This window comes from Budorcas taxicolor, chromosome 2 (assembly GCF_023091745.1).
Source record: "Budorcas taxicolor isolate Tak-1 chromosome 2, Takin1.1, whole genome shotgun sequence".
Lineage (NCBI taxonomy): Eukaryota > Metazoa > Chordata > Mammalia > Artiodactyla > Bovidae > Budorcas > Budorcas taxicolor.
This window is the reverse complement of record NC_068911.1, coordinates 43,478,727-43,492,546: the sequence shown is the minus strand read 5'-3', so window position 1 is coordinate 43,492,546 and position 13,820 is coordinate 43,478,727. Positions and strand designations below refer to the sequence as shown.

General features: G+C 38.7%; 1 pseudogene; it reads right to left on the bottom strand.

Annotated features, from left to right (window-relative positions):
* Positions 1–11,904: 11,904 nt before the first annotated feature.
* LOC128043904 (olfactory receptor 4C6-like) lies at positions 11,905–12,804 on the bottom strand (annotated as a pseudogene).
* Between the last annotated feature and the right edge of the window lie 1,016 nt (positions 12,805–13,820).

The window sequence follows — 13,820 nt, the reverse complement described above, 5'->3', positions numbered from 1 at the left end:
AAAGAATCTGCCTGCAATGCAGGAGATGTTGGTTTGATCCCTGGGTCAGGAAGATCCTCTAAAGGAGAGCATGGGAACCCACTCCAGTATTCTTGCCAGGAAAATTCCATGGACAGAGGAACCTGGTGGGCCAGAGTCACTGGGGTTGCAAAAGTCGGACATGATTTGGCAACTAAATCACCACTACCACCACTGAAGTTTGAGCCAAAAAGATTTTCTGAAAGACATGGGGTGAAAATGAGAGACCAGATATGCCATCAGCTGAGACAGAGAATGTTGTAACTAAAGTAGGTTTGGGGATGAAGGAAGAACCAGGGCACAGCTTTAGCACAGTTTAAAAAATCTGTTAGAGGTGCGGTCCTAAGATGGTGGAGGAATAGGACGGGAAGACCACTTTCTCCCTCACAAATTCCTCAAAAGAGCATTTCAACGCTGAGCAAACTCCACAAAACAACTTCTGAATGCTGGCAGAGGACATCAGGCAACCAGAAAAGCAGACCGTTGTCTTCGAAACCAGGTAGGAAAAAATATAAAAGACGAAAAGAGAGACAAAGGAGGTGGGGAGGGAGCTCCCTCCCAGGAAGGGAAGCCTGTCCCAGGAAGGGAATTTTAAGAAGAGAGGTTTCCAAACACCAGGAAACACTCTCCCTGCCAAGTCAGTGACGAGCCTTGGAAACACAGAGGGCAACATAACAGGAAGGCAAAATAAATAAATAATTAAAACCAAGAGATTACAAGCCCAACAGTAACTCCCCCAGTGGAAAAGCAGCACAGATGCCTGCATCCGCCACTAGCAAGTGGGGGCAGGGCAGGGAAGCACAGGAGGCGTGGGCTGCAGAGATTTGTAAGAATCGGGCAGAAACGCCCCACACGTAACCAGAACAATCTAACTTGGGCTAGTAAACCAGACTGTGGGATAGCTACCACGTGAAAAGCTCGAACATAAGACACCGCCAGGACCACGCACAGAACAAAGGACAGAATGGAAATAGCCGGCTACAGACCATCCCCCACCGGTGACAGGCAGCCAGAGCCATAAGGGCTGGAAAGGGGCAATTGCAGACCCGGAGAGACTCTACCTACCAAACTGCAAGCAGGCTTCTTTGCTAAGACTTCTGGGGGTGCTGGACAGTCACCATCTGCCTCACAAGGGGCGCCAGCTGTACACCCAGAAAACTGAGCAGCAGAGACAGAAAAGGCAACAAGTCGCAGCGACTGCGCTCACCAAACTCCTGAGCTACTCAGACCTGGGAAGGGCACAAAACGCAGTCCCAACCAAATCTGAGCCTCTGAGGGCTACCTGAGCACCGAACCTGAGCGGCTTAGACCGGGGAGGTGCACGCAGCCTAGGGCTGGCCTCAGACGGTTCCCAGCTGAGCATCGTAGAACTGGAACGGTTTGTGTGCCACGAGAAGGGACAGGTCCAGCGGGGCTGAGACACTGTGTGCACGCGACAGTGCTATTTGTTTGCAGCATCCCCCCCTCCCCACAGCACGACTGAACTAGTGAGCCTAAAAAACCAGCAAACAGAAGAAGTTAAACAGAGGGAACCGCCTTCGAAGTGACCCCACACTGCCCACAACATCAGAGAAGGGACAGATATATCTACTATTTTTACAATCATTCCTTTTTTTTCTCTCTCTCTCTCTCTTTTTTTTTCTTTTTTGTCTTGTTTTTTTTTCTAACTTTTTTTTAAATTGTTAAGTCTTCTATTTCTCCTCTGATTTTTATTTCTATAACCTACTATTACTTTTCAAAATAAAGACTATTTTTTTAAGGCAAACACCATATATAGTCTTTATGTGGTTGTTGTTGGAGTTTTTTAATAATTCTTGTGGCTTTGTTTTTTCTTTTTTTTTTTTTCTTTTTTCTTTTTTCCTTCTGCTTCTTTTCTTTAATATTGTATTTTTGAAAATCCAACCTCTACTCTAGATTTTTAATCTTTGCTTTTTGGTTTTTGTTGTCAATTTCATACATTTAAAAACCCAAACTTCACTACCCAATTTTACCTGAGAGCGAGATTACTGGCTTGACCACTCTCTCCTCCTTTGGACTCTACTTTTTCTCCACCCGGTGGCCTCGGTCTCTTTCCTCTCCCATCTCTTCTCTATCCAACTCTGTGAATCTCTGTGTGTTCCAGATGGTGGAGAACACCTAAGGAACTGGTTACTGGCAGGATTTGTCTCTCTCCTTTTCATTCCTCTCTCTTATCCTCCTGGCCACCTCTGTCTACTTCCTCCCTCTCCTTTTCCCTGTATAACTCCGTAAATACCTCTGAGCGGTCCAGACTATGGAGCGTACATAAGGATGTGACTACTGGCTAGCTTGCTCTCTCCTCTTTTGATCTCACCACATCTCATTCCAGTCACCTCCAACCACGCCCTCCCGCTTCTCTTCTCCATGTAAATCAGTGAACCTCTCTGGGTGTCCCTCAATGTGGAGAAACTTTTCATCTTTAACCTAGATGTTTTATCATCGGTGCTGTATAGATGAAGAAATCTAGAGGCTACTGTAAAAATAAAACTGAAAACCAGAAGCAGGAGGCTTAAGTCCAAAGCCTGAGAACATCAGAGAACTCCTGAATTCAGGGAACATTAAGCAATAGGAGCTCATCAAACGCCTCCATACCTACACTGAAACCAAGCTCCACCCAAGGGCCAACAAGATCCAGAGCAAGACATACCATGCAAATTCTCCAACAACACAGGAACACATCCCTGAGCTTCAATATACAGGCAGTTCAAAGCTACTCCAAAACCTTTGACATCTCATAACCCATTACTGGTCACTCCACTGCACTCCAGAGAGAAGAAACCCAGCTCCACCCACCAGAAATCCAACACAAGCCTCCCTAACCAGGAAACCTTGACAAGCCACAGATACAACCCCACCCACAGTGAGAAAGCTCCATAATAAAGAGAACTCCACAAATTACCAGAATATAAAAAGGCCACGCCAAATGCAGCAATATAACCAAGATGAAGAGACACAGGAATAGTCAGCAAGTTAAGGAACAGGAGAATTGCCCACCAAACCAAACAAAAGAGGAAGAGGTAGGGAATCTACCTGAGAAAGAATTCCGAATATTGATAGTGAAAATGATCCAAAATCTTGAAATCAAACTGGAATCACAGATAAATAGCCTAGAGACAAGGATTGAGAAGATGCAAGAAAGGTTTAACAAGGACCTAGAAGAAATAAAAAAGAGTCAATATATAATGAATAATCCAATAAATGAGATCAGAAACACTCTGGAGGCAACAAATAGTAGAATAATGGAGGCAGAAGATAGGATTAGTGAAATAGAAGATAGAATGGTAGAAATAAATGAATCAGAGAGGAAAAAAGAAAAACCAATTAAAAGAAATGAGGACAATCTCAGAGACCTTCAGGACAACATGAAACGCTCCAACATTCGAATTATAGGAGTCCCAGAAGAAGAAGGCAAAAAGAAAGACCATGAGAAAATCCTTGAGGAGATAATAGTTGAAAACTTCCCTAAAATGGGGAAGGAAATAATCACCCAAGTCCAAAAAACACAGAGTTCCAAATAGGATAAACCCAAGGTGAAACACCCCAAGACACATATTAATCAAATTAACAAAGATCAAACACAAAGAACAAATATTAAAAGCAGCAAGGGAAAAACAACAAATAACACACAAGGGGATTCCCATAAGCATAACAGCTGATCTTTCAATAGAAACTCTTCAGGCCAGGAGGGAATGGCAAGACATACTTAAAGTGATGAAAGAAAATAACCTACAGCCAAGATTACTGTACCCAGCAAGGATCTCATTCAAATATGAAGGAGAAATCAAAAGCTTTACAGACAAGCAAAAGCTGAGAGAATTCAGCACCACCAAACCAGCTCTCCAAAAAATTCTAAAAGATATTCTCTAGACAGGAAACACAAAAAGGGTGTATAAACCCAAACCCAAAACAATAAAGTAAATGGTAACGGGATCATACTTATCAATAATTACCTTTTAACGTAAATGGGTTGAATGCCCCAACCAAAAGACAAAGATTGGCCGAATGGATACAAAAACAAGACCCCTCTATATGCTGCTTACAAGAGACCCACCTCAAAACAAGGGATGCATACAGACTGAAAGTGAAGGGCTGGAAAAAGATATTCCACGCAAATAGAGACCAAAAGAAAGCAGGAGTGGCAATACTCATATCCAATAAAATAGACTTTAAAACAAAGGCTGTGAAAAGAGACAAAGAAGGCCACTACATAATGATCAAAGGATCAATCCAAGAAGCAGATATAACAATTATAAATATATATGCACCCAATATAGGAGCACCGCAATATGTAAGACAAATGCTAACAAGTACGAAAGGGGAAATTAACAATAACACAATAATAGTGGGAGACTTTAATACCCCACTCAAACCTATGGACAAATCAACTAAGCAGAAAATTAACAAAGAAATGCAAACTTTAAGTGATACATTAGACCAGTTAGACCTAATTGATATCTATAGGACATTTCCCCCAAAATAATGAATTTCACCTTTTTCTCAAGTGCTCATGGAACCTTCTCCAGGATAGATCACATCCTGGGCCATAAATCTAAACTTGATAAATTCAAAAAAATCGAAATCATTACAACCATCTTTTCTGACCATAATGCACTGATTAGATCTCAATTACAGAAGAAAAACTATTAAAAATTCCAACATATGGAGGTTAAACAACACACTTCTGAATAACCAACAAATCACAGAAGAAATCAAAAAGGAAATCAAAATATGCATAGAAACTAATGAAAATGAAACACAACAACCCAAAACCTGTGGGACACTATAAAAGCAGTGCTAAGAGGAAAGTTCATAGCACTACAGGCATACCTCAAGAAACAAGAAAAAAGTCAAATAAATAACCTAACTCTACACCTAAAGCAACTAGAAAAGGAAGAATTGGAGAACCCCAGAGTTAGTAGAAGGAAAGAAATCTTAAAAATTATGGCAGAAATAAATGCAAAAGAAACAAAAGAGACCATAGCAAACATCAACAGAGCCAAAAGCTGGTTCTTTGAAAGGATAAATAAAATTGACAAACCATTAGCCAGACTCATCAAGAAACAAACAGAGAAAAATCAAATCAATAAAATTAGAAATGAAAATGGACACAACAGACAACACAGAAATACAAAGGATCGTAAGAGACTACTATCAAAAATTATATGCCAATAAAATGGGCAACGTGGAAGAAATGGACAAATTCTTAGAAAAGTACAATATTCCAAAACTGAACCAGGAAGAAATAGAAAATCTTAACAGACCCATCACAAGCACGGAAATTGAAACTGTAATCAGAAATCTTCCAGCAAACAAAAGCCCAGGTCCAGACGGCTTCACAGCTGAATTCTACCAAAAATTTCGAGAAGAGTTAACACCTATCCTACCCCAACTCTTCCAGAAAATTGCAGAGGAAGGTAAACTTCCAAACTCATTCTATGAGGCCACCATCACCCTAACACCAAAACCTGAACAAAGATACTACAAAAAAAGAAAACTACAGGCCAATATCACTGATGAACATAGATGCAAAAATCCTCAATAAAATTCTAGCAATCAGAATCCAACAGCACATTAAAAAGATCATACACCATGACCAAGTGGGCTTTATCCCAGGGATGCAAGGATTCTTCAATATCCGCAAATCAATCAATGTAATTCACCACATTAACAAATTGAAAAATAAAAGCCATATGATTATCTCAATAGATGCAGAGAAAGCCTTTGACAAAATTCAACATCCATTTATGATAAAAACTCTCCAGAAAACAGGAATAGAAGGAACATACCTCAACATAATAAAAGCTATATATGACAAACCCACAGCAAGCATTATCCTCAATGGTGAAAAATTGAAAGCATTTCCCCTAAAGTCAGGAACAAGACAAGGGTGCCCACTTTCACCACTACTATTCAACATAGTTCTGGAAGTTTTGGCCACAGCAATCAGAGCAGAAAAAGAAATAAAAGGAATCCCAATTGGAAATGAAGAAGTAAAACACTCACTGTTTGCAGATGACATGATCCTCTACATAGAAAACCCTAAAGACTTCACCAGAAAATTGCTAGAGCTAATCAATGAATATAGTAAAGTTGCAGGATATAAAATCAAACACAGAAATCCCTTGCATTCCTATACACTAATAATGAGAAAGTAGAAAAGAAATTAAGGAAACAATTCCATTCACCATTGCAATGAAAAGAATAAAATACTTAGGAATATATCTACCTAAGGAAACTAAAGACCTATACATAGAAAACTATAAAACACTGATGAAAGAAATCAAAGAGGACACTAACAGATGGAGAAATATACCATGTTCATGGATCAGAAGAATCAATATAGTGAAGATGAGTATACTACCCAAAGCAATCTACAGATTCAATGCAATCCCTATCAAGCTACCAGCCATATTTTTCACAGAACTAGAACAAATAATCTCAAGATTTGTATGGAAACACAAAAAACCTCGAATAGTCAAAGCAATCTTGAGAAAGAACAATGGAACTGGAAGAATCAACTTGCCTGACTTCAGGCTCTACTACAAAGCCACAGTCATCAAGACAGTATGGTACTGGCACAAAGGCAGAAATATAGATCAATGGAACAAAATAGAAAGCCCAGAGATAAATCCACACACATATGGACACCTTATCTTCGACCAATGAGGCAAGAATATACAATGGAGTAAAGACAATCTCTTTATAACAAGTGGTGCTGGGAAAACTGGTCAACCACCTGTAAAAGAATGAAACTAGATCACTTTCTAACACTGCACATGAAAATAAACTCAAAATGGATTAAAGATCTAAATGTAAGACCAGAAACTATAAAACTCCTAGAGAAGAACATAGGCAAAACACTCTCTGACATAAATCACAGCAGGATCCTCTATGATCCACCTCCCAGAATGCTGGAAATAAAAGCAAAATAAACAAATGGGATCTAATTAAAATTAAAAGCTTCTGCACAACAAAGGAAAATATATGCAAGGTGAAAAGACAGTCTTCGGAATGGGAGAAAATAATAGCAAATGAAACAACTGACAAACAACTAATCTCAAAAATATACAAGCAACTTATGCAGCTCAATTCCAGAAAAATAAACGACCCAATCAAACAATGGGCCAAAGAACTAAATGGACATTTCTCCAAAGAAGACATATGGATGGCTAACAAACACATGAAAAGATGCTCAACATCACTCATTATTAGAGAAATGCAAATCAAAACCACATTGAGGTACCATTTCACACCAGTCAGAATGTCTGCGATCCAAAAATCTGCAAGCAATAAATGCTGGAGAGGGTGTGGAGAAAAGGGAACCCTCCTACACTGTTGGTGGGAATGCAAACTAGTACTACCACTATGGAGAACAGTGTGGAGAATCCTTAAAAAATTGCAAATAGAATTGCCATATGACCCAGCAATCCCACTGCTGGGCATACACACTGAGGAAACCAGAATTGAAAGAGACACATGTACCCCAATGTTCATCGCAGCACTGTTTATAATAGCCAGGGCATTGAAACAACCTAGATGTCCATCAGCAGATGAATGGATAAGAAAGCTGTGGTACATATACACAATGGAGTATTACTCAGCCATTAAAAAGAATACATTTGAATCAGTTCTAATGAGATGGATGAAACTGGAGCTGATTATACAGAGTGAAGTAAGCCAGAAAGGAAAGCACCAATACAATATACTAACACATATATATGGAATTTAGAAAGATGGCAATGATGACCCTTTATGCAAGACAGCAAGAAAGACACAGATGTGTATAGCAGACTTTTGGACTCAGAGGGAGAGGGAGAGGGTGGGATGATTTGGGAGAATGGCATTGAAACATGTATACTATCATGTAAGAATTGAATCACCAGTTTATGTCCGATGCAGGATACAGCATGCTTGGGGCTGGTGCATGGGGATGACCCAGAGGGATGTTGTGGGGAGGGAGGTGGGAGGGGAGTTCATGTTTGGGATCGCGTGTACACCCGTGGTGGATTCATGTCAATGTATGGCAAAACCAATACAGCATTGTAAAGTAAAATAAAGTAAAAAAAAAAAAAAAATCTGTTAGTCTCAGGACAAATACTATGGAGGAACTTGGACTTCCAGATTTCAACCTCAGGAAAGCCATCTGACCTGGAGTTAATTTGGGAATTGTGGTCTTTTAAAATATAATATCATATGTGAAATGAATCGCCAGGCCAGGGTCAATGCATGATACAGGATCCTCGGGGCTGGTGCACTGGGATGACCCAGAGGGATGGTATGGGGAGGGCGGTAGGAGGGGGCTTCAGGATGGGGAACCTGTGTACACCCGTGGTGGATTCATGTTGATGTATGGCAAAACCAATACAATATTATAGAGTAAAAATAAATAAAGAAAGAAAGTGTGTCAAAGAAGACTGGATGAAATGTTGCTGATGGATTTTGTAATATGAGAAGCAAGTGATGAGTGCTGTATCTAGTGGCATAGAGGTCACAGATGACATTTAAAAGAGCATTTTCAGTGTTAATATAATAACTGAAATGTGACTGAATGTGGTTAAAGAGAATAGAAGGAGAGAAATTGGAGAGAGGTATTACAGAATCCTCTGATTTTTGTTACAAAGCAAAGAGAATGAAATGAAGTCATAAATGATAAAGGAAATGGGATCAAGAGATTTCATTTTAAGGATGAGCTAGATAATAGATAACTTCTTTGCTGATGTAAAATGATTCTGGAAAAGGGAAATGCAGATGAATTAATAGAGATACAAGATATTTTTGACCAATGTCTTCATGTGAAGTATAAGATGAAGTCCAGTGCGTATGATGTTGGTTGCCTTCGGATAGAACAGAAAATGCATTTAGGAGAATCAAGAGATTATCATATAATTGAATGTTATATGACATTCAGTTGTGTCCGACTCCTTGCAACTTCATGTACTGTAGCCCACCAAGCTCTTCTGTCCATGGAATTCTCCAGGCAAGTATTCTAGAATGGGTAGCCATTCCCTTCTCCAGGGGATCTTCCCTACCCAGGGACTGAACCCACATCTCCTGCATTGAAAGCAGATTCTTTACCATCTGAATCACCAGGGAAGCCTGTATGTAACCGAATGGGTGCTGGCAAATGAGTAGATACAGTTGTAAGAGTCTGGAGAAATTTCTTCTGATGGCTTACATTTTCTAACTGAAATAGGAAATAAGTTCATCTAATGTTTCCCAATAAGTTTGATGCTTGCAGCAGTTTTTTGTTTTTGTTTGTTTGTTTGTTTGTTTTTTACCAATACTCTCTTTCAAATTAAAACACCATTTTATTCCTACACTTTGATATTTTTGTATCATGAGTAATATTGAATTTTTCAATTCTGATATAGATATCATATGGCTTACAATCTAATATTAGCAACAGTAAGTTTCTATAAAAATAAGCAGTAAGACCAAGGTTTATTTAAAAAGACAAAAAAGGTCATCCATTGAGCTGCTAAATAAATGTTTATTGAGTAAAGCTATTTCATGTGAAATAATTAGGGGACCTATAGAACACATTAGAGAAAAAAATTATGACATCTAAATGACAGGAAATAATTTCTGCATGAATGGCCAGAAGAGCTCTTTCCTAAGTAATAGAAGGGACAAATTCTATATCTAAACTTGCTGCTGGAAAATTATAAAAATATTACAAATATTTAAGGTTAGGGATCTCATTGAGATCTTCCCTATTCTTTAATTCCACAATTAAAACAGAGAAAAAAAAATGATCCTCAAATGTTCTTACACAGTTCAAGGTTACTACACTGCCATGAATTTTTTCTTCTTCTCTGACATGAAGCAGGGAAAAGAATTGTAAAGTGAATCTAGAAATTTAAATTTTAGATATTGTAAGCAGGCAATAAATATTACATTCTGCCATTGATGCAGCAAAATTCAAATGGAAGTTCTGTGCAAAGATGTTTGACAGAAATATTCTATGTCATCCATAAGTTCATGAAGGGTTTGATTTTTAATTATTATTGATAGAGTTATTTTGAAGTCCATGCTCTTTTTGAACATGAGATTTAGAAAATAATAAATTATTTCATCATGGCCCTGACTATCTTTTACAGTTCACCTTCTACCAAATTCTCTCCTGTCCTCTGTATATAGATTACCTTGATCTTCACTTCAGGGTGGTTCCTATCTTAGTGTTTACCCCCAAGCTTTTCTCTTGCCTTGAATGTTCTTCCCACTGGTGTGCTTAAGGACGGTCTTATCTCATCATTCAGACCTCAGTTTTGCATACACTCTCAGAAAAGCCCCTTTTTTTCACCTAACTAGAGCTATCCAGTCACACATGTGCCACTTCATTAAAATTTTCTGAATATCAGTTATCAACTTATGGCCTTATTTTCATTTTAATACCTTGTCTTCTTTAGTATCTTTAGTATTCTTGACTTCTGGACGAAGCCAACTCCAGGACAAAAGTCAAATGTATTGCCTTAGTCATTATTGTATAGCCCAGTCCTGTAAGAGTAGCTGAGCCTTCATACAAACTTGGCAAAGATTGTTCAAAAATTATATGTACTTCCTAGTTATTGAAAATAGTTTGCAATGTTTTTGCACGTACACATTCTATGTTTAAAGATAAAATACTGTTTTATATGTCATGCTTGTATGAAATACTAAATTGATACTGTAATTATTATCATTTTATGCATCATATATTTTTAAAAAGTAAGAAAACCATAATGGAACACTAAGCTGGACTAAAACCTTAGTCTTCCCATATTTCTATTTAAGCAATGCATCAGTGTGTCTCTAGTGACATACAAAGCAAGATCTGGAAGAAAATAACATCTTTTGGATTTAGAAACTAAACTCTCAAATTTAACAGCAAGGATAGTTCTTGCCATAGTTAAAGAAAAATTTATGTCTAAATAGTTGCTCTCTTCTCATAAAAAATTATATAACTTCAAGATATAGACAACAGATTCTGAATTATGCTGACATGGCTATTTCTTATTCAGCTCATCTAAAGGAAGAGAAAAAAAAGTAGTAGAGAATGTTTGTAGTGGTGTCTTCCATATTAAACAATAAACTACTAACTTGAAATTACACTGCCTTCTAGAACTTCTAAAAAGGACATTTGAGAGCATGAAAACCATAGCAAGATTCTATCTTCCAAATAAGATAGGAAGATTCTATCACCTAAAGAGTTAATATATATGTATTCTCCCTTACTTTGTACCCAATTTGCAGATATTTAAAAATATATTTCTTTTAAGCTTATATTCATTCAGTAATATTTATTGAGCACCTAGTAAGTGACTAGCAGTGCCCTACATGCAGCATGAATGATTAAACACAATGCCTGCTCTTATAGGGATTATAAACTTATGGGGGAAACAGAGAAAATAAAAAGAAAGAAACAATTTTTAAAGTACAGCTTGTGATCATTAATGTGAAGGATATAACCAGATGGAGAATTAGGGAATAATAGGAGGGAATGACTAGAAAAAGTCATCAGGGAAAATTTGTCTAACTGTTCTGAAAGTAGGTAAAATAAGATGGAACGAGACAAGCAAAATTTCTGAGAAGAGAATTCCAGCAGGAAATGGAACCAGATAAACAAAAGTTCTGAATTGAGGAAGACTTGAATTATACAAAAGACAAGTTAAAAAGGAAGGGAGAGACAGAGAGAGAGACAAAGAGCCTTAAGAAAAGGGATGAAATATAAAACGTACTTGAGAGGTAGGCAATACCTAATTTTATTAACTTAAATTGATTTGCATTCTTAACCAGATTTGAATTATTTGTTGTGTCCCAAGTGGGTTATAATGAATGGGAGGTAAGAAATCATTGTCCTTCAGGAAAGAATTTCTCTTAGCATGTAAGTTAATGCCCACACATGGCTCCTTGTTTCATCCACAGTTTCCTCATGGCATTTTTTACCTCTGTGTTCCTCAAGGTGTAGATCAGGGAATTTAACATGGGAGCACAGCCATCACCTTTTCTATGGGGTAAGTGACCACAGGCCTCAAATACAAGAAAATGCAAGGCACAAAGAACATAATGACCACCATGAGCTGGGAGCCACAGGTGGAGAGGGCTTTATGCTGCCCTTTGGAGCTGCAAGACTTCACAGAGCAGAGAATGACCACATAGGAGACAATGAGAATCAGGACGATGGTAACACACATCATCCTGCTGTTGAGGATGATTAAGAGGTGCAGGGTGAGGGTATCCATGTAGGCCAGTTTCAACAGTGGGAACAAATCTCACAGAAAATAGGGCCACAGAAGAGTACTTGGTACATAAAAACAAGTTGTATTGTTGCATATATGGACCCCCCAGCCAAACCACTCCCAGCAAAAGGCAGCACATCCAAGGCCTCATGATGGTCACATAGTGAAGAAGCTTACAGATGGCCACGGAGCAGTCATAGGCCATCACAGTGAGAAGGATGATGCCCACTTCACCAAAGAAGTGCTGAGCAAAGAGCTGGAACATGCAGCCTTCCAGGGAGATGGTAGCGCTCTCAGAGAGGAAGTCTACAATCATATTGCGGGCAATGGCAGAAGAGTAGGCAGCATCCAAAACAGATTAAAAGGTAATGAAAAAATACATGGGTGATCTAAGACTCTAACTTGTGATCACAGTTACCATAATGAGGAGGTTTCTCAAAATGGTGGATACATATATGATTAGAAACACAGCAGAGAGGATTTTCCACAGCTCTGGATTCTTCATAATGCCCAAAAGAATGAATTCCTTAACATTGTTGGGATTCCCCATTTGCTATGGGCTGATTGAATGTGAAGTCAAGTGGGCTTTAGAAAGCATCACTAAGAACAAAGCTAGTGGAGGTGATGGAATTCCAGTGGAGCTATTTCAAATCCTGAAAGATGATGCTGTGAAGGTGCTGGACTCAATATGTCAGCAAATTTGGAAAACTCAGCAGTGGCCACAGGACTGGAAAAGGTCAGTTTTCATTTCCATCCCAAAGAAAGGCAATGCCAAAGAACGCTCAAACTACTACACAATTGCACTTCTCTCACAAGTTAGTAAAGTAATGCTCAAAATTCTCCAAGCCAGGCTTCAGCACTGTGTGAACTATAAAATTCCAGAAGTTCAAGCTGGTTTTAGAAAAGGCAGAGGAATCAGAGATCAAATTGCCAACATCCCCTGGATCATGGAAAAAGCAAGACAGCTCCAGAAAATCATCTATTTCTGCTTTATTGACTATGCTAAAGCCTTTGACTGTGTGGATCACAATAAACTGTGGAAAATTCTGAAAGAGATGGGAATACCAGACCACCTGACCTGCCTCTTGAGAAACCTATATGCAGGTCAGGAAGCAACAGTTAGAACTGGACATGGAACAACAGACTGGTTCCAAATAGGAAAAGGAGTACGTCAAGGCTGTATATTGTCACCCTGCTTATTTAACTTTTATGCAGAGTACATCATGAGAAACGCTGGGCTGGAAGAAACACAAGCTGGAATCAAGATTGCTGGGAGAAATATCAATCACCTCAGATATGCAGATGACATCACCCTTGTGGCAGAAAGTGAAGAGGAACTAAAAAGCCTCTTGATGAAAGTGAAAGTGAAAGTGGAGAGTGAAAAAGTTGGCTTAAAGCTCAACATTCAGAAAATGAAGGTCATGGCATCTGGTCCCATCACTTCATGGGAAATAGATGAGGAAACAGTGGAAAGAGTGTCAGACTTTATTTTGGGGGGCTCCAAAATCACTGCAGATGGTGATTGCAGCCATGAAATTAAAAGACACTTACTCCTTGGAAGGAAAG